General features: G+C 47.2%; 1 protein-coding gene and 1 long non-coding RNA gene across 2 annotated transcripts in view; one reads left to right on the plus strand and one right to left on the minus strand.

The window, feature by feature from the left end:
• Nucleotides 1-18,664, minus strand: part of LOC113987753 (LIM domain containing preferred translocation partner in lipoma) — a 322,953-nt gene that overhangs the window by 295,154 nt on the left and 9,135 nt on the right. Inside the window, exon 2 of the mRNA XM_039378007.1 lies at nucleotides 6,191-6,296. The gene's annotated coding sequence lies outside the window, so the exon portion shown is untranslated. The remainder of the gene's footprint in view (nucleotides 1-6,190; nucleotides 6,297-18,664) is intronic.
• LOC120322515 lies at nucleotides 7,605-8,204 on the plus strand. The gene is made up of 3 exons (XR_005562278.1): nucleotides 7,605-7,702; nucleotides 7,788-7,901; nucleotides 8,052-8,204. It is a non-coding gene; the product is annotated as an uncharacterized LOC120322515 (long non-coding RNA).

Raw genomic sequence — 18,664 nt, forward strand, 5'->3', positions numbered from 1 at the left:
TGCATACTAAACTCCCTCACAGCACTCCAGTCACATAGTGTTGGTGTCACCCCTTTGCCACATCCCATGCAGTGCCAGCCCTGGATCAATCTGGGCAACAGCTGAGATGAAGGATGGGCTGTCAACCAAACCTCCTTACATGGGAGCTAAAGCAAGTCCTCTGCGTTTAACACATCTTTAACACATCGTTAGAAGTGATTGAGAGAAGCTTAAGAAAGGCAGGCATGGAACTCTCTGAGCTCCCTTGAGGTCCAGTGCCATGGAAGGCTTCTCAGACTCCAGTGTTTACTGGTGCCAGGTTAAAAAACCTTTAGTCAGCTGTGTTAATTTACAAGGTCAGCCCTTAATGGCTCTGTTCCTGGAGCAGGAAAAAATCCACTGTGGATCCTGGTTAGCATCAGTGGTCACCGGATCTGTTCAGGTCCTGGAGAAACACCAGATGGAGAGCCCTGGCAGCTGCAGTCCCAGCTGGGCATCGTTCATTCTCCGGAGCAACCCCAGCTCTGCCCAGCACCCATCAGGAAGGGGAGCATGGGCAGCACATGGGGAGCTCATCCTTCACAGACCATCCAGCTCTCAAGTCACGTCCTCGCAGTGATAGATGAGCACATGAACATTAAGAGTCACAACACGCTTCCCCAGACTTGACAGACTAGCACTTCCAGAGCCCTGGTTTACAGCACCCAGGCACTGCTCATCCTTGTCTTCCAACAAACAGCCTGTCCTGGTGAGCAGGAAAGGGAGAAAATTGCAAGGGGAACAGAATATCATCATTTCCAATCCTACCATGCTGTTCCCAAAACACCAAGCTCAGCCACAAGCAGTTGGAGAAGCCTGGATGCGCCACATCCACGTGCCACCAGAAGCACAGCCCGTGGCACAGGGCCACGTGTGCACACGCAGAGGCAAAGCACAGCACACAAGAGCGACACAGACCACCCTCTCACTGCAGGAATTCCACAGCTTGGCACCACCATGCACAACAGACGGAGGAGTGGCTGCTGGACGAGTTGCTGGGCTGAGACTTCAGGTGTTGTGACAGCTCCATACACATTCCCAGTGCCCTGTTTCCTAACTCATCACCTCTCCTGCCTGTTCAGGCTGTACATGCTTTAGGACAGCAGTTCTTTCCTTTTCACCGGTACCAAGCTCAGCCCAGCCAGGCCCTGACTCCCAAAGCTCCAGTAATCCCAGCAGCTTGAAGTAACAAGAAAGAAAATACAGCTGAAGTCTACAAATCCTCAACACATCCCAACTGCAGTCCTTCACTTTTTGGGGCCTAGTGCTTTTTATCTCACATCCATCCTCGTGCAAACTAAGCCAATTATCTTCCCCTGTTCAGAACAATCCAGACAGTTTTGTACCTCAAGGACCTCCTACAAATCCACATCTCTGGAAAAACCAAACCTCACAATGAGTATTAATCCCTTTTTAAAAGGGCAAAAGAAAATCAATAAGAGGTTTAACTTTCTAACAAAGGTCTTAAATTTAAAATAGAGAGAGTATGATAGCAACGGGTTTGAAGTAGCCTAAAATACCAGTTAGCTGAGAAGATACAAGGATTACTAACCAGCAGTGGGAACTATAAAGGAGTTGTCACCAATGCCCCTTTCAAAGTAAAAGGACAAAGTGCAGTGCCTTCCATTTGAGGTGCAGGAGTGGCAGCTACATAACCCCCAGAGCAGCGTTAAAAGCACTCTATGCATGTTACATGCTCCAAATGACAAAAGGAATGCAGGATGGTGGATCTCTGCTCCAGATTCCCCGGCATGGTTTTAGCTGCCATGAACAAAATGGGAAGCAGAGTATCTTCCAGGTTCCCCCCATGTCCCTGACTGTCTGGATGAACTGCAGCTTCCTTTCAGGAAAGAGAAAGGAAGGGGGGGGGGGTGAAAAAAGAAAAAAAAGAGAAGCAGCCAGCTACAATATCAGACAGATTAAAAACCTCACACTAAAGAAAAATACAGAACAACAGGAAAAAACAGACACTGAAACTTTATCCAGTAGCTAAATATTAACATTTTACACATATTACAGTAGTTAAATATTAACATTTGAGAGAAATATATCCATGCATTATGCAGCCTTTTTAACACACACTCTTGCTTAAGAGACAGAAATCGTACATAAGCTATGTTTTCCTTGCTGACCACATGCATATATACTCATTTAACTCTACAGTGCTCTGCTGCCTTGCTGCATTAACCAATGAAACTAAAAGGAAGAGCGTGACGGAATGGGAGCTGGCTTATATGATCTTTATACCTACTCCTGAAGAAACATTTTGCCTTTGAGACCAATCCACTAAGTCATCTTTCCCTACTACAGAAGGTTTCATTGGGTCCCTTGCTGTTGACTGGTGATCCACACGCCTGTCTCCACCAGCAAGGCAAACACTTTGATGCAATCCATCTGACTAAACAACACAAAAAAAAAAAGTCCCAAGTTGCTTGCTAAAACAGCAATGATGCACTTACCAACATTCAGGCAACCTCCTTCATTAACACGCTTCCCTCTCGAGCAGATCAAATTTAGAACAAGGTCCAAGAGCAAGAGAGAACTGAAAACTGACCACAACAAGCTTCCAAAACAAGAAAGGGGGGGATAAAAAAAAAAAAACCTTACTACAGGAATTCAAATCCTGCTTCCACCAGACCCTGAGTCACCTCCCCTCCCTTGCAATAGATCAGAGCAATGGGTAAACATTTCCAAATATGGAGATCAAAACTCCAAAGGATGTCAAAAAAAAAAAATCACCCTTCTCTCCCTGGCTTTGGCACCAGGATGACTTGCCCCTCTGAAGCATAAGCTGAGCACATTGCCTTTGCTGACCTACACACAGCCTGGTCATGGGGCCCCATGTCACCATCTTGAACTATGCTTTGGAGGCTACTGGCTCGATGGGTGACACTGTATCTCTGTTCCCTCCCAGGGATGCACGGGAAGATGCAATGGGAGCAACTCCAGGAGTCACTGCTCTTTGCCCCTTGAAAGAAACCTCTCTCTCATCTCTCAACTCATCAGCAGCAAACTCATAGAACTACTTTTCAGAGTGTTCTTTGAAGGCAAATAGGCAAACTCAGGCTGTGGTTATAGCACCAATAGCTTGGCATCAGAAAAGGCAAGGCTCAACCCTCCATCACACCAGAGAGGTCCTGCTGTCACATCCCACACCAGCTGCTCACCTGGCACAGGAAAACCTCCCCTGATCTGGCTCATCGAGCTGGTGCTTTGTAAAACATGTGTCCCTGCAGAGCCTGCATGCACACCAGAGCAATATTCTCGTGCCAATGCTCCCATAAGCATCAGTCCTCGGCTGCAACGGCTGACCTGCAGGCAGCAGGGAAGTGACTACGCCTGCCAGCACAGGACAACAGCCTCCTGGTAGCTGCAGCCATCGCTCCAGGAGCAGGCAGCCTCTCAGGAATGTGCAAAGCACGACATTTTCAAGGGGAACAGGCTGCCGAGGCGAGGTGATCCAACCAGACCAGAGTGATTCCCCAGCACCACCCACAAGATGCTATTGAATTTATAGGGAAGGAATTCCAGAGCTGACTCTGCCCATGTATGGCCAAAACAAACTGTAAAAAGCGACATTATAGTACATCTGGCTTCCACTGGTGCTGAAGCACAGGCTTCGGGAGGAGCTGCGTTGACAGAGGCTCTATAATTACCTCCAGTAACTGAGCAGGGGTCAGGCAGCAAGAGTTTAGCACCCACTACTACAGATGACAGAAAACATGTAAACCTTTGCTTTAGAAGACAACAAAGTTTTCTGCTTTTAGAATACAAACCACATTTAACTCAGTGTTACACTGCTATCACTGCAAAAAAAATAAATCTTGCCAGAGAGCACCAGCACACGTTCATTACACTGGTAGTCCTAAAGGCAGCTTTAAAGAGCCAACAGTCCAAGTGGCACTAAGTGGTACATAAGGACAACCTCAGTGCATTGCAGGTTGGGACTAGCTCTCAATGGGTAGCTGATCAATTATTTTTCAAAAAAACCACTAAAACCTCCCCCAGAGCTGTGTGCTCCAGCTAGCAGCAGGGCTACCAGGAGAGCTTTCTCCATGGTCAGAAATAGGAGATATTCTGAGCACTGCAGTCACTGTGCAAGAAGATGTTCAAAAACTAAGGTAAGAAGGGCCAGGTAGGTGCAAGTTTTATGAATTCGGACTCCATTTTCCATCCCCTTGCAGAAAACAATTCTCAAGGTATTGCTTCTTGCAAGGACAAACAGTGGAATGAAGTAGAGAATTATCTAAGTCAAGAAAGGGAGCCAAAGCATGGAAGGGGAACACCTGGAAGAGCATAAACCCCACCACAGGTGTGCACCAGCCCTTACAGCTCTGGGATTCTACAGCATGAACAGATCAAAGTTCTCCCTAACAGTTAAATGCCACCACCTCGCCTGCCCTGCCAGCAGGGAAATATTAGCTGTGTCAGCGCGAGAGGAAAGGGCTTACGGAATGGGAGAGGAATGCAGGCTGCAGTGGCACACACGGAGGGGACAGGGAAATGAAACCCAGGGGAATGTGGGTTGCTCACACAGCCTCTGTATTTGCACAGGGGTCAAGTAGGGTACGTTTTATGGCTCTTGGGGTTGAAACCTGGGCCTAATGCTTTTGTGACCTTAGAGGGACTCCCATGTCAGAAACAAATATAGCTGTTAGAGGGGGTGAGAGCTCAGGGGTCTGAGTACATGAGGACAAGCCATTTCCCAGCTCCTGGCAGGCAGCCCAGTGCTGCTTTTCAATATGTGCAAGTTGTACCCATCGGACCAGGAATGAGCACGTGTCTCCTCCGAGCAGCATTTGCTCATGGGAGACCCACAGTGCAGCTACTCCCCCAGCTTCACGTTCCCCAAGACAGCACTAGGATCTCCCTTCCACTTCCCAGCTGAAATGACCCTCTCCCTTTTTACTGTGCTTACTTTAATCAGAGGTACCAAAGCATAAGCTGTTGTTGAGCACCTCTGCTGCAGAGCACCTTCTACCCCAAATGACACAGAGGAGAGAAACAGAGGGACAGACACATCTATGCCCATCCACAGCCTCACCAGGAGCTCCCTGCTACATGGCAACATAAATCCCCTTCCTTGCCACAGTTCTAAAGCTGGGAAGTGAAATCTTGGGGGCTTGGGAATAAAATCCAACTCAAGCCTCCTGCACAGCAGTACAGATCGTTATAAAGCAGCTGCTGGGTCAGGCGTGGCTAATTTCATTTAAATGACATTACATAAGCAAGAGGACTGAGAATATTTGATTCATAAAAACATCTTGAAGGGGCAGAGAGAACAACCTGCGTGGCTTACAGAACACAGGGACTGCTGCAGCATCACAGGGACACAGACCATGTAATGCAGACAGCAAGGACCACGAATGCTCATACATACACATGCACAACTACACACACAGACTCCTGCTCCCCTCCACCATGCACAAAAGCAGACTTAGGACTTGCAAGCTGAAGTCCTGTGCAGCCAAAAGCCAGCACAAATGTTTGTGACAGTTCCACAGGCAAAGGCAAAAACCGGGTGCAGGGGAATAAATATAGAAAGAAGTCAGGCAGGCAAAGCAGGTGCTGGCTTGTAGAACCTTGGCCAGAAAGGCTTCCCAGGAGGTTGAATCTGCTGGTTTTGCAACAGCTCCACAGAAAGACAGAAGAGACAGAAAGAAAAAAAAAAAGAACATGAATGCATATGCATTCTTTTATCACCATATATAGCATATACGGACATTTGGTATATACACCCCCAAGCTCTCATATGCCACTGTATAGTACATACTATATACGCATTGCCATCTTTGTTTCCATGTGCCTACACTTGTAGTGTGTGTGTGTGTGTATGTATCTGCATTTCTGGTGCATGTATTTGTCATTACCCCCACATCGCCCATCCGTGCGTGCTATGACACAGCGCATCACTCAACAGAGCATGTCTGAAGCCTCAGCACCATAGACTGGAATGACTTTCGGACACTCACAGCTTCTCACTGCTGAGCCCTTCCCCACCAAAGCCTCTGGGTGTAAGCACCACTAGGGAACCATCGGTTTGTCTGCTCTTTCCCAATGATCCCACTCCCCCTCCAAACTTCGAGAACCATGGACAAGGTGCCACTGTCAGAAAAGGCATGACATCCTTCTGAGAAGTTGCCCCCTGTGCCTATGAATCATGTTTACGTACCAGTTCTCACGCTGCACAGCCTTACTGGTGGGATGAACTCAGAGCAGGGCGTTTGGAAACACGCAGGGCTCCGCCAGACTCACGACTTTGGGTTTCTTTCCCAGCCCTGCAAAGAGAGAGACACTCAAGTGATGCACACTGGATGGGCCTCCCGACGGCTTGTCTCCAAAACTTGCAGTTTAACCCACACAACTTCTGGGAAACATAGCATTTTCCTCCCCAGCTTTCTTAAGCAGAAGCCTTCAGACTCCTGGACTCCTTTCAGCACCCCCAAAAGCAAGCCCCACCACCCGGAACTGGGCTAACAACCAGCAATGACTAGAAATGTCAGATGCCACAGCTTGGTCAACAACTCACACCTTCTCGAGCCACCACTTCTTTACTGCTCTTAATGCCACTGAGAAGGGGGAGGGACAAGGAGATGCAAAATGAGGCATAAATTAAGAGAGCAGGATGAATCCATCACTCATCTCCCTGACCTCAGACACAGTGAGGGAGCCAGAAGGCATCATCTAATGCGTTTTGAAGCTCATGGGGTTCACCATTACTGTGAGCAGAGCTACACCCCCAGCCCTCCCCCTCAGCACAGCCTTTTTTCTAAGGAGCTCTGCCCGTTGGGGACTGTCTCACTCTTTCCTGTAGCTGAGAAGCAGACACTACCCTTTCTTGATGTGACCAGCTCAGTGTTGTTTTTTCCTTTCTGCAGAACATGAAGGTAGAGCAGAGGGGACAACCAGGCCACGTGACCACCATCTTGAACGTGGCATGCCAGGACAAGTGGCAGGGTGCAGCCCACGGAGACCAGCAGCATCTGAATCGCACACTCCTTCCTGCCCCCAGCCAGCATCCCCTCTCAGCCACATGCTGGTCACTCTGACAGCCCTATCTCAGCCCATGACAAGCACAGGCTTGGCCTGTCATCTCAGCTCAGCAGAGAAAGTTACTGCTATTTGCTGTTGTAACTATGGAAAAGCTCAGTTCAGACTTGCATTTGTTGTACCTGTGCTGCTCATGAGAGTTCATGTGAGCCCACAAATCTACAACCAACATGCAGCAAAACACAAAAGCGTCTTTGTGGTTCACAGTCCAGGTCCCTCCTCCCTGTCACACAGCAAAATGCCTTCCTGCCCCTGCCAGCACCTTTTGTCTCCCATGCCACACTTGTTGCCACAGTAGCCAGGAGAGCAACAGGGCTCTTGCCTCTCCCAAGCAGTGGAAGATCTCCACTATGACAACACCACAAGAGCACACAGACCTTCACCCTGTCCCAGTTCAGTCCCATGGTCCCTGTGGTGGCACCCAGCTCTGATTCCCCACAGGGATGGCCAGGTATAAAAGTTCCCAGGACCATCAATGCTCCCCTCAGGTGTGATGAGGACAATTTCAACTGGAGATTGCAATGGCCTCTCCCATTCACTGCAGGTTTGGGATGAAGATGAGTAACTGCAGGGTTTTACTGCTGATGAACTCAGCCAAAGAACAATTTTTCTTCATCCATCAATGAGGAGACAAGTACAAGCAAATATTATGGTTTTGTATGTTTACTTTTCATTTAAAAATGATGTAGAGTTACATACAATTTAGGTCCTTCCCACAGGCTCCTGGCAAAATGCCCTTCGGTCTTATCTGCAAAGGCAGAAGACAACAACATCCCCCTCTGGTTCCAACACCATTTCAGTTCAACTCACAACAGCACCTCCAGGAGCTCCAGGTAAGACAATACTTCTTGAGAACCAACCTGTGTTTAAAAATCTTGGCTCAGGATTGTGTCTCTCAGGTTTAATTTACAAAACGTTTCCAAGATCAGTGATAGGACTTGGCTAATTGAACTGTGTCTTCCTGGCTTTACTTTCCACACCAGCTATCCCCATCACCTTGTGACATAATGATCAGAAGCAGTTCGTTCACCCACTGGCTGACAATATTGATGCTGTATTGCTGACAGTAAGAACCAGTATTTCTCAAGAAAAAAATAAACATAAATTTAACACAGAAGGGGAATACAGAAAGCACTTTTACCTATTTGTAGATTTAAATCTAAAACCAGTAGTTTACAATGCCTGAATTTAAGCATCAATCGTCTGTTATGGCTTGAGTTTTCTTAGATTGTTCAGATTTTTCAGGAATGGACAGTTGAAAACCTCTGCAAGAATTCCAAGTTTCAAAGAGCAGCAGTCAGCACTCTCAGAAAAGCATAACTTTACTGTGGCCACGTAGAAATGGAAGTAACCAGACACCCCAATCCATTTAAATGAAAATCTTACCTGTGAAAATAATTTCAGCAAGTGCTAATTACAGTTATCACAACGGCCTGGTTAAATGGCAACTGTTTTTCTAACTACTCAAAAGCTGCATTCACTTTTAATTTCCTTTACACTTGAAAGTGTTACCAATATTCAGAGCCTGTTTATTATTATTATTATTATTGTTTTTTAAATCAGTATAGCTGTACTTGTTGAAGCCCAAGTGCAAGCACCAGCTGAACTGGGATAAAGCAGCCTTGTGCTGGGATCCTTTGTTCCATTCCTTCATGAAGCAGATGGCTCAACCTGACAGCCACAAGGAAAATTGTCATTTTAACTGTTCCAGTCACCAATTTTTCAGCACAGACAAGCTCCCAGCCAGTCAGTCATCAGCACAAACTGACATGGGTCCCCCCTGTATGATTGGCAGGTGCACGAACAGTTCCCCAGACGCCAACCTCATTCAATCTGACCTTTTCATTTTAAATGAAAACCACTTAAAAGCCTGCCCTGTTCTGACATACGTCTTTTTATGTCTTTCCCACTCTATGCCAATATATTTGTTATTTTCTGGTCAAAGTTCCCAAACTAAGAAATCTCATGTTATCTCCTCCACTGCCAGAGCCCTGATCCTCAGGCGCTCTGGCCACCACCAGCACCAAGGGAGCCATCTGAGGTCTCCACATTCTCACACACTGGAAAATTGGACCCCTTACATACTCCCCTCAATTTGGAGTCCAAATCTGACTTAAAATTCAGCTTATATAAATCAGTAGCGTCACACTTGAACACAGTCACATGGAGACGGGCTCCTCTTTCTACCCTGGGACACTGACTCATGCAGGATCCGGCCCTGTGTTTGCTTCTCAGGCTTCATATATTAAAATTAAACTGCTCAATTCAAAGTTATCTAATAAAAAGATCACACAAGACAATAAAAGCTGGAGACGTGTTTCCTCTGCTCTGCTGCCAGCGGCAGCACCTGCTCAGGGAGTCACCACTACGAGCAGCCTGGCTGCTGCCTTTTGGGAGGCCAGATCCTGTGCTGGTGCAAAGCAGTGGCTGTGAATGGCGAGTTTCAGTCCTCAAGGAAGCACACACCCCTCACAGATAGTACTCGGCACGGGGCTGCTTCCAAATCCACCACAACCCATGTGTCAAAATTAGCCATAATGGGACTTACAACTTCCGAGCTCCTGGTCCAGCCCTAGTCCTGGAGGAAGGCTAATGCCGGCCACAGCACAGACAATCAGCTCCAAGGGGGAAAATGAGCTCCCATAAACTCCCTGGCAGCCCCTACATGCTGCAGGGCACAGAGCCGGGTGCTACAGCATTGCCCTGCAGGAGCCACAAGGTCCTGCAGCAGTGGACAGGCTTAGGGACCAGGGGACACATTTGTGTCTTTGCTGCCACACTTGATTTCCAGGTTTGTTCTGGGGTTCATTAAATGTGACTAAAACAAGAAGGGGAAAATGAGTTAGGAGAGCGGGGGGAAAAGGAGGTGAGAACACTCCAGCTGCACACCAGCACAGAAGGAATAGGATCCAATTTGTACTGAAGGGATGGCATCCCACTCTCCCAGAGACTGCCGTATTACAGAAAATTAAAAGATCATTTGGAGCAGAACAGATTTAAAGAGAGGCTGAGCAAGCTGCGAGACAGCCCTACCTAAAACATCCCAGCAGCCAGGAGTCACCCTGAGCTGGAACCACTGGGCTACGATAGTTGGAAAACAACCCAAAAGCAGGATCAGCCACGTTGCACTCCTGTTATTTTAAATGCCCAAAGACAGAAAGGAAAAAAGGGTGGCTAAGGAACGAGAGGAATCAGCACATCTATGCCAGAAAGCCTGCAGGTCCCAAGCTGGAGCAACCTTTCAGCGGCTTCCCATCACTGCCAGCAGCGCTGCCTGTGATTTACATGTCTGTAACTGACACCAGGATTGGATCCCATATTTTCAAGCACAAACTACTGGCCTCATGCTGTTCGCACTCCCTCAGTCTACTGGAAATGGAAGATTTGCAAAACAGCCTCACTGATTTTTATTTTCACTTTTTTCTTTTTTCCCCCCCACCATTTGCTGTCTGCACTTCGCTAAGCCTGGTCAGAGAGACCCTGAACAAGAGGGGGGCAGTTTCACTTTCTCCCTCAAATGCAGCCCAGCTTCTTTACCAAACAAGGAAAATCGACTTTGTTTTCAAGTATTCATGCAGTATCAGAGCACCACAGAGCTTGGGTTTCAAACAAAGGACAACATTTTGCAATCCAAAAAACCATGCCATTTGCCCACTCCCCAAGGAATGGCCACCCTCACCAGGAAGCACCAGCAGAATGCTGCCCTAACACACCACTCACATCTTATGATGCTCAGTGAAGAAAACCAGATTGACAGTGCCCAGGAGAGCAGAGAAGTGCTGTGCCCCAAGATACAGGGGCAGGAAGGTGCCTGGCTGTCCCCACTCCCAGTCCAGGGTCTTCTGCAGCCCACCTTTAGGCTGAGATCTCCTAGGGCAGAGATGGCATTTTAGTGCATGTTCGCTCTGCCAAGTCTAAGGGGTTTATTATAAAGTTTTACTATAAAGGATAATGTTCCTTTAACCATTTAGGTTTTAAATGGCCAAAATTTGAAGGCAGAGGACACCTTGTCCAAAGCTTGCTCAGGTGCCACCACCATGAAACCCTTGGCACCACGGCAGGTCCTCTTATCACTGCCCTTAAAACCATTTGTAAACGAAACTTTTGAAACTTAGAGCCTACATGACCAGACAGTCTTCGTGTTCAAGGCTTAGATTTTATCCAGTTTTGGCCAGATCATTTGAAAATAGCAACAAACAGCTGGCAGGCAACTGGAATCCACACTCCTGTGCCCACGTGGTCAGCCTTGGTATTTTTGAAAGCATTATAATTCATGGAGACATTTAAAAAGCACAATCAACCAGGACAAGTAAATCTCTCTGGTTTAGAAATGTTTGCCCCCTCCAAGCATTAGCCATCCTCTTTCACCTTTATATCCTAGTAGCAAACCAATCCAGTTTCTGCCTTGGAACAAATACCTTCAGGTGGATGAGGATGTATTAAAAACAGAAAAGTTTCTCAGGGTTGCTGCTCCTCTTTCCAAACAGCTGGATAAAGAGGCCAAGGAAGCATACTCCTTCAAAAAAGAAAAGGGAAAAGCCTGGATGGGGCAGAGAGGCCTAGGTAAACATGGACACGAGGCAATAAGCCAGCAGAGTGTGAAGCGGCCTCACCACTGACTGAGTTTCATGAAAACATTTTTGTTTTCAACAAATGTTTTTATTATCACAAATAGAAAAATAGGAAAAAACCCAAGGTTTTTTTCCTTTACAAAACAAGAACTGAGTTGCAAGCTGACGTTTCCTCAGAAAGCTCCATTTTGAGAACAGAGCCATTTATTCCAAATATAGATAAAAAATTCTGGAGCAATTCTGACAAGCCCTAATAAATGCTCTTATTACATCTGAAAGCTAGGAGGACCACAGAAGCCTGTGTATGCATCCACTTCCTGAACAAGAAAGTACCATTACTTCCATCATAGATGGGGACTGAGACATGCAGAAAATACATTAAAAAGCTGGTTTAGTTCCTAAATTACCCCAACTTCAGCTGGAAGCCAGACTCCTCATCAAATCTGACCCTTATACGAGGAAAAAAAAAGAAAAAAAATATTATGGGCAGTGTTTGAGGCTATGCTTCATGCTTTTCCTGGGAAAGTGGCCTGCTACCACAGAGCCCCCACTCCCAGTCTGGGATGGGGAGGGATGAAGGCAAGGGTGTTGCCCCTTGCTTTGCTTGGGATGACACACCTTTGCTTTGTGGGATAACACATGCTGTCACCATCACACAGAGCCACTGGACTTTCACCACAGACAAAGATGCTGTCCCTCTTCTTCCCCAAAGCACACCTGAACACCACCACCACCATCCCTGAGGTGTGCAAATCTCAGGCTGACACCAATAACTAGAAAAAAAGGAGACTGAGAAGGTCTCCAGCTTACACAGCAGGAGGACAATGGGAAGGAAAGGCAATCCTAATGCTCCGGCTCAGCAGGAACATGCACATGCCATCCCACAGCATAGCTGCCAAACGCCCATCTATCTCAGCACAGTGACCTGGTAATCTCCCTGCAGGATGACACACAGCTCCATGCACTTCCTCTGCACCCCCAAAGGTGACAGAGGTGAGGACAGCACATGGCTGCCTGGCACCCAGCCCTATACACACTCCCATCCTCCTGGCTTAGGCTCAAGCAAAGGGAAGGTGGCAGAGCCATCACCTTGTGCAAGAGAACCAGCACAAAGACTTCCATGGGAATTCTGCAGATTATCCTCCCATCAAAGGAGCTTAATTAATTGCCTATAAAAGGGGATTGTGATTTATCACATAACTTTTTAGCACAGTAAGTGCAACTATTGTCACATCTTTCCTCTTCTTAAAAATAAAGGATAAAAAGCCTTTAACCCCTCTATGCCATTGTACCTTGTTGACCTGAGAAGAATATACACTGGACTTGCACTGCACTTCCTTTATTATTTGCCTACAGCGTCAACAATGACTGTAAAATTGAACCCCTGGACCTGTGTGATTTGGTTCACTTTTCCTGTTTCTCAGTGAAAATAAAGAGGCTTCTGGTTTGCAGAATGGCAAAGTTCACAATTGCACATCACTCAGCACCCTTACTGGATCTCACTGGTGCTCACAGGGAGAGATCGTGCTTCTTACCGTGTACCTGACAGTTTCACAGCACAAAGTTTTCTTGGGTACTAATTCTCTGTATTCTTCCAAGAGTTTGCCACATGATATCCTCCAACCTGCTACACCAGAGCGCTGTACTCCAGAAGAGCACATATCTATTTGTTTGAAACATTAGCTACTGTGTGTGAGTGCAACATCACACCAAAGGTACAAACCACTTGAGACCAGGAAAGGTCTCTCCAAACTTCTTCTGTCTCGCTGGTGTGATTCACAGGAGCATCTAACAGCATAACACCACCATCATACCTGTCCTCACCTACTCCTACCCTACGATACTGAGCTTGTCAGCAGGAATTTTGTCACCAGTCCTGAAGCCAGCACTTGTTATCGAGCCAAGTGTTTTTATTTTTCACTTGGTGATGGGGAAAAACAGAAGGGAACTGTAGAAGCTTTTGGAGACAAAGATCTCTCCAGGACTTGCCAGACAATATTTTCAAAAGACTGACTTGGCACAGCATCAAGGAAGTTGGCATCCAATGTGCTAGCAAGACCAGCTCCATGCCAGCCATCAGCCAGGCTCAAGGAGCGTTAGTGACTGCAGTCAGGAAGACAGACTAATACTGCACCTCTCAAATGGGGTACAGCCATGTGCCTGGTCACCACCCAAGAAGGAAACACAGAATAAAATGGGGGGAGACCTCTTTGAGCAACCGCAACATCAGTGGCCAAGCACAAGTCAGCACATGCCAAGACTGACCACGCAGTAGTGCGTGAGATACCACAGTTGGCCCTCAGCCTAGAAACAGGAGACACCCGTGGGAGGCTGCGTGGGAAGCGCTGGTAAGAGAAGACTATGTGGCCTATCAAGGCTGTGAATCTGCACGTTGCACACAGAGGCTCAAAGCAGCCTCACATAAGTCATTTGCCCATAGCCACCATATATCGTTACAACCCCCAGAAACGCAGATGACTTGATCACCAGGTCTTTATGAGCATTCACAGAGACCAGAGAAGGTCAAGAGAGCCATCATCCAACATCAGGGGACAAGCATAGCGAGCTCAATGGAAACTTGACAGGCCAAAAATGACTGCAGTCACGGAGGACCAGGGAGAACTCGCTTGTGTCGCCCTCTTTTTCTGAGGCTCTCAGAGGTGACAAAACCTCTGACCTTCGATTAAACCATACTACTCTCACAAGAGGGGGCGGCTTAGGGGCTCAGGAACTCAATAAGAAACTGTTTATCTCAAGGTCATGGGTTCATACCCTCTTCAAGTTCTCTTTTCTTAGTCAATTAAAACAGGAGACTCGATCTGCATTAAAAAACCTGTTGCTAAGGGCACAGCCAGATACTGCCTCATCAAACAGGCAGATTAAGAAAATACAGCCCCATTGCTGCTCCTTGCACGTCCCACAGCAGAGCATAGAAACTTTGGGAATGCTCCCTGTATGAAGTGAACAAGACTCACTTTTGTACCCAAGGTAGGAAAGCAAAAGGGGGGATTGCAGACGAGTGGACACTGCTGCCATCACCAACTTCCACAGCAGGTCAGGCACATCCATCTGCGGAGCATTATGGGTGGAGTTGATCCTGCCCCACCCTCTGAACCTAGTCCTGGGAGATTCCTGCCCATCCCTCTATCACTCCTTTGAGAGGAAGGATGTTCAGCCAGTGACTGCTGCCCAGACAGCAATTCCTCCTACCCAGCTGACGCTCAGAGGCCTAAGCCCCACCACAAGGTAACGGTGGGAATAAATAGCAAATCCGGAGAAGTGCTTCTATCTTTGCACCTACAGAGCAAACAGCAGTCACAGAACTCCAGGCCCTGCTTCCAGGGAGTCCAAGCACTTTGAACTGGACACCTTTCAGCCCTCAACCCAGCAATGACATTGGACAACCCTGCCCATTTGCACTGAAGGAGCACAAGGAACACAAACACCTGCATGGGCACTCAGGACCAGCTGAAGGGAGAAGACCCTCTGCCCTCCTTCTGCTGCAGGCCCAGTCCCAATCATGGCAAAAATATGACAGAGGCAGAGGCTGAGCAAATAGAAAGGAGAGAGGACACCTTCCCCAAAGCAACACATGAATCAAAGTTGATGTGTATCTGAAACCAATTACTGATAAAAACCAAACTATCTAGGAACTGGGGTTCCTGGTAGTGAGTACACACACAGTCAAAACCTTTTTCTGTTATTGGTTTTTAGCCCATAAAAAGTCAAGATAAAAACACGCTTCAGCACACAGGGTGCACACACTCACCTCTATCACCTTTAATGGCTTTCCACTGAGAAAACACATCCTCCCACCCCAAATGCAATTATTAGGTTAATAAAATTTTTCATCACCCAATTCTTTTCCTACACTTACCTTTTGGTCCAACAGTAGACAAAGGATTCAAGCACAAACTCCCTGTGCACTAGGACAGAGCTGCTGGCCCTTACAGGGCCCCTCCCATGCATCATGGCCAGCGAAAAGTAACATGGCAAAACGAAGGGGTTTGGAAACAGATAGGAAGCCATCAGAGTTTCCTTCCATTCACCAACGATGGTAATTATTTTGGAGAGGACTACATACCCTTTTGGCTTTTAATTAGTGGCAAACCAAGTTAACATTGGTTCATATGAGCAAGAAACTATTAGAGGCTACAGATCCGCAACCAAGGAAAACAAATCTGTACCAGTCCTTCAACCCCAGAATAACTTTTGATTGTCAAGCACAGTTACCACAGGGATGGATAGCTTCTCCTGCAAGCTCCTCACTCAGTTAAACTAATGCAGACAAAAAGGGCAGGCAGCAGCAGCCGGCAGCACGGGGCGAGTCGGATGCACGCACTTGGTGCAGTGAAGCGACCGCCACAGGTTCACAGTGATGAGGGACAGGAGGAGCAGTCCACAGCCTCTGTCATCACAGGAGATACCCAAGGCTTGTCCTTGAGATGCTGAATGGCAAAAACTAGCAGGATCTGTGACCTGAGGAGACTTCAGGAAGTGTTAACTGAGAAGACAGAAGCACACCCTGATATACAGAGCTTCATGGAAACTGAGTGAGGAAATACCTAAGGAAAGTCCTTGATCTATTAGTAATCCAGAACTATCCTACTGCTGACCCCACTACTCCATTTAGCAGCCTTATAATTATGACTCTGTCTGAAAAATCAAGACAGCCACACAGCCAGAGCACAAAATAGAGGCCAGGAGAAACACGTATGATCTCAGTCCTTCTTGAGAACTTGAATCACAAACTGGAGACTCCAGAGACAATTCCAGCATAAACAGCCACTTCAGCAACACACATCCACATAACCTGCTTGACCTCAGAGGTGTTAGAGCTTGCAACTACACATTCACACTTGGGGAAAGAGAGGGAGACAAGTAAAGGATGCAGGCCAACCAGGAGCATCATGACTTCTCACACAACCACCAAGAAGTGGGTGCATCAGCACATGAACAAAGGTAGGCAGCAGGCAAAATCCACAGCTCCTTCAACTAGATTTTAATAAAGTTCGAGTGTGTAAACATATTGTTAAATCCCATTCTCCCTCAAAAACTAAAGGAAGTTTTGCCTTTGATGTCAATGTAAGACCAGTCTGGCCCTTGCAGAGCAGCCTGAGGCAGTGGCAGCAGCTGCCCTGCAGAGCTGAGCCCACACAGCCACCAATCCATACAGCTCCAATGGGCTCTTTCAGCAGGTGTTACTGGAATCCTGGGCATCTCTCTAGCAAACTGCAATGATACTTAACTTCCTTATGGGCTCAGGAGGCTGCCAAACATCTGCTGGGATTAGCTGGTTCGTGTTTGTGAAGTGCACACAAATGCTAGAGTAAGGAAGGGGCTGACCTATTTATGGATGTGAATGCTGGACCAAGACCCAAGCCCACATACTGTATTTGCACATATGGCTGTATCTCCCCTGACAGATTTTACTGTTTTAGGATGGAGACATGAGATGTCACCTATTGCCTACAGCCTGCTTCTGGTCACTGCTAACTTAAGTGAGTCATACTGCTCCCCTCCTCTGCTTTACCTCATCCAAATGCACAACTGATTTTTGCTAACAAGCTGGGCAAGTGCAGCTCCACCAGGAGCCCCCATGTCGGGGTTGCCCTCTGAAGCAGAAACCCACCTTCCCTCAAGCCTCCATCCCACTCTCAGGAGCCCTACCAGGGCTGCAGATCACACTCACAGCCCACAGATCTCCAGCAGGCTCCCAAACACCAAGCTGCAGCAGATCAGCCCCCCAAATTCCTTGTGGCAAGGGACTTCGCATCAAGTTTCACATTCCACTTGGGTGTCCCTCCCTCACCCAGAGGCCTCCTGTGAGTGAGGGCTGAGGAATGAGACAGTGAGTATGCACAGCTCAAAAAACCACAGTGACAAACAGCCATGAGGGAGATGAAGTCCCCAGGAAGGATGGGGAAGAGCCCAAGTAGGTTTCAGATCAAACTGCGTATGTTTGTTAAAGGGATTATAGGTGGCAATGGCTTGCGGTGGCAGGGCCACAGGAGCTGCACGTTCCCATGACCCAGAACTGCTTTGCACCAAGTTGCAAGTCCTAAATATACAGCTTTGGTCTGCCAGAAGCTACTGTTCCCCTTCCCTCCACAGACACATTTCAATACTTATCAGATCTTCATCTTAGTCACTTCTGCTAACAAACACTTTTTACATCCTTTTCATCTTCCCTCATCATCAGTCACTATGTCCCCAAGTCAATCATTCTGCTTTTCTCTTCCCATTCTCCATTTTATTTCATCTCCCAGGGCAGGACCTTCTCAGACCCAGATGTCACTCCATGGGTGCAGCCTGTGCTCTCTGCTTGGGTTCACAGGACTTTGATGCACATAGTTTGCCACTCATTACTCTCCTCTGAGTAGCAAAACAAGCGGTAGGCTCAGCCCAAGATGCTACTGGTAAAATTTAGAGATATGGACAACCAAGAAAACGTTGGCTATGGGATAAGGAAGCAAAATGAAGGACAAAAGGAACCCAGGAGTATACCATTACCATACCCAGAATTACTCATGTCTTTCATTACATAGATAGGCCTTGTCTTTCTGGAGATCAAGAGTATCTGGAATCACTTTCATTACATATCAGGTAGAATTTGCACAACCAAAACACGCAAAAAATACTCCCACTCTAGCAGGTGCATCTACTAAGAGAGTTGAAACTAAACCAGATGAGCCAATGTGCGACTTCTAATAATATACACAGCTACCTTTGTACATCCAGCTGCACCCATGGAAGTGGCCACACCCTTAATCAAATCACCTGAGATATAAGAAATTTATCCAGAGCTGTTGCTTGTGCCTCACTGCACTCCACCTTCAAGGGATGGGGAACAGCCAACACAGACAGACAACTGCCCTGAAGCCAACAAAGCTGGACTAGATTGCTTTTACTTGGACTTCTTGCACATGACAGCATGACCTAAGACCTAAAACACCACCTCAGGTGTGCAGATTGAAGGCTTGGGCTATGGCATCCAGGGAAGCAGTGTGGTGTGGATATGCGTA

Source organism: Pipra filicauda, unplaced genomic scaffold (assembly GCF_003945595.2).
Source record: "Pipra filicauda isolate LSUMZ 115617 unplaced genomic scaffold, ASM394559v2 scaffold98_size3848907_pilon, whole genome shotgun sequence".
Classification (NCBI taxonomy): Eukaryota; Metazoa; Chordata; class Aves; order Passeriformes; family Pipridae; genus Pipra; species Pipra filicauda.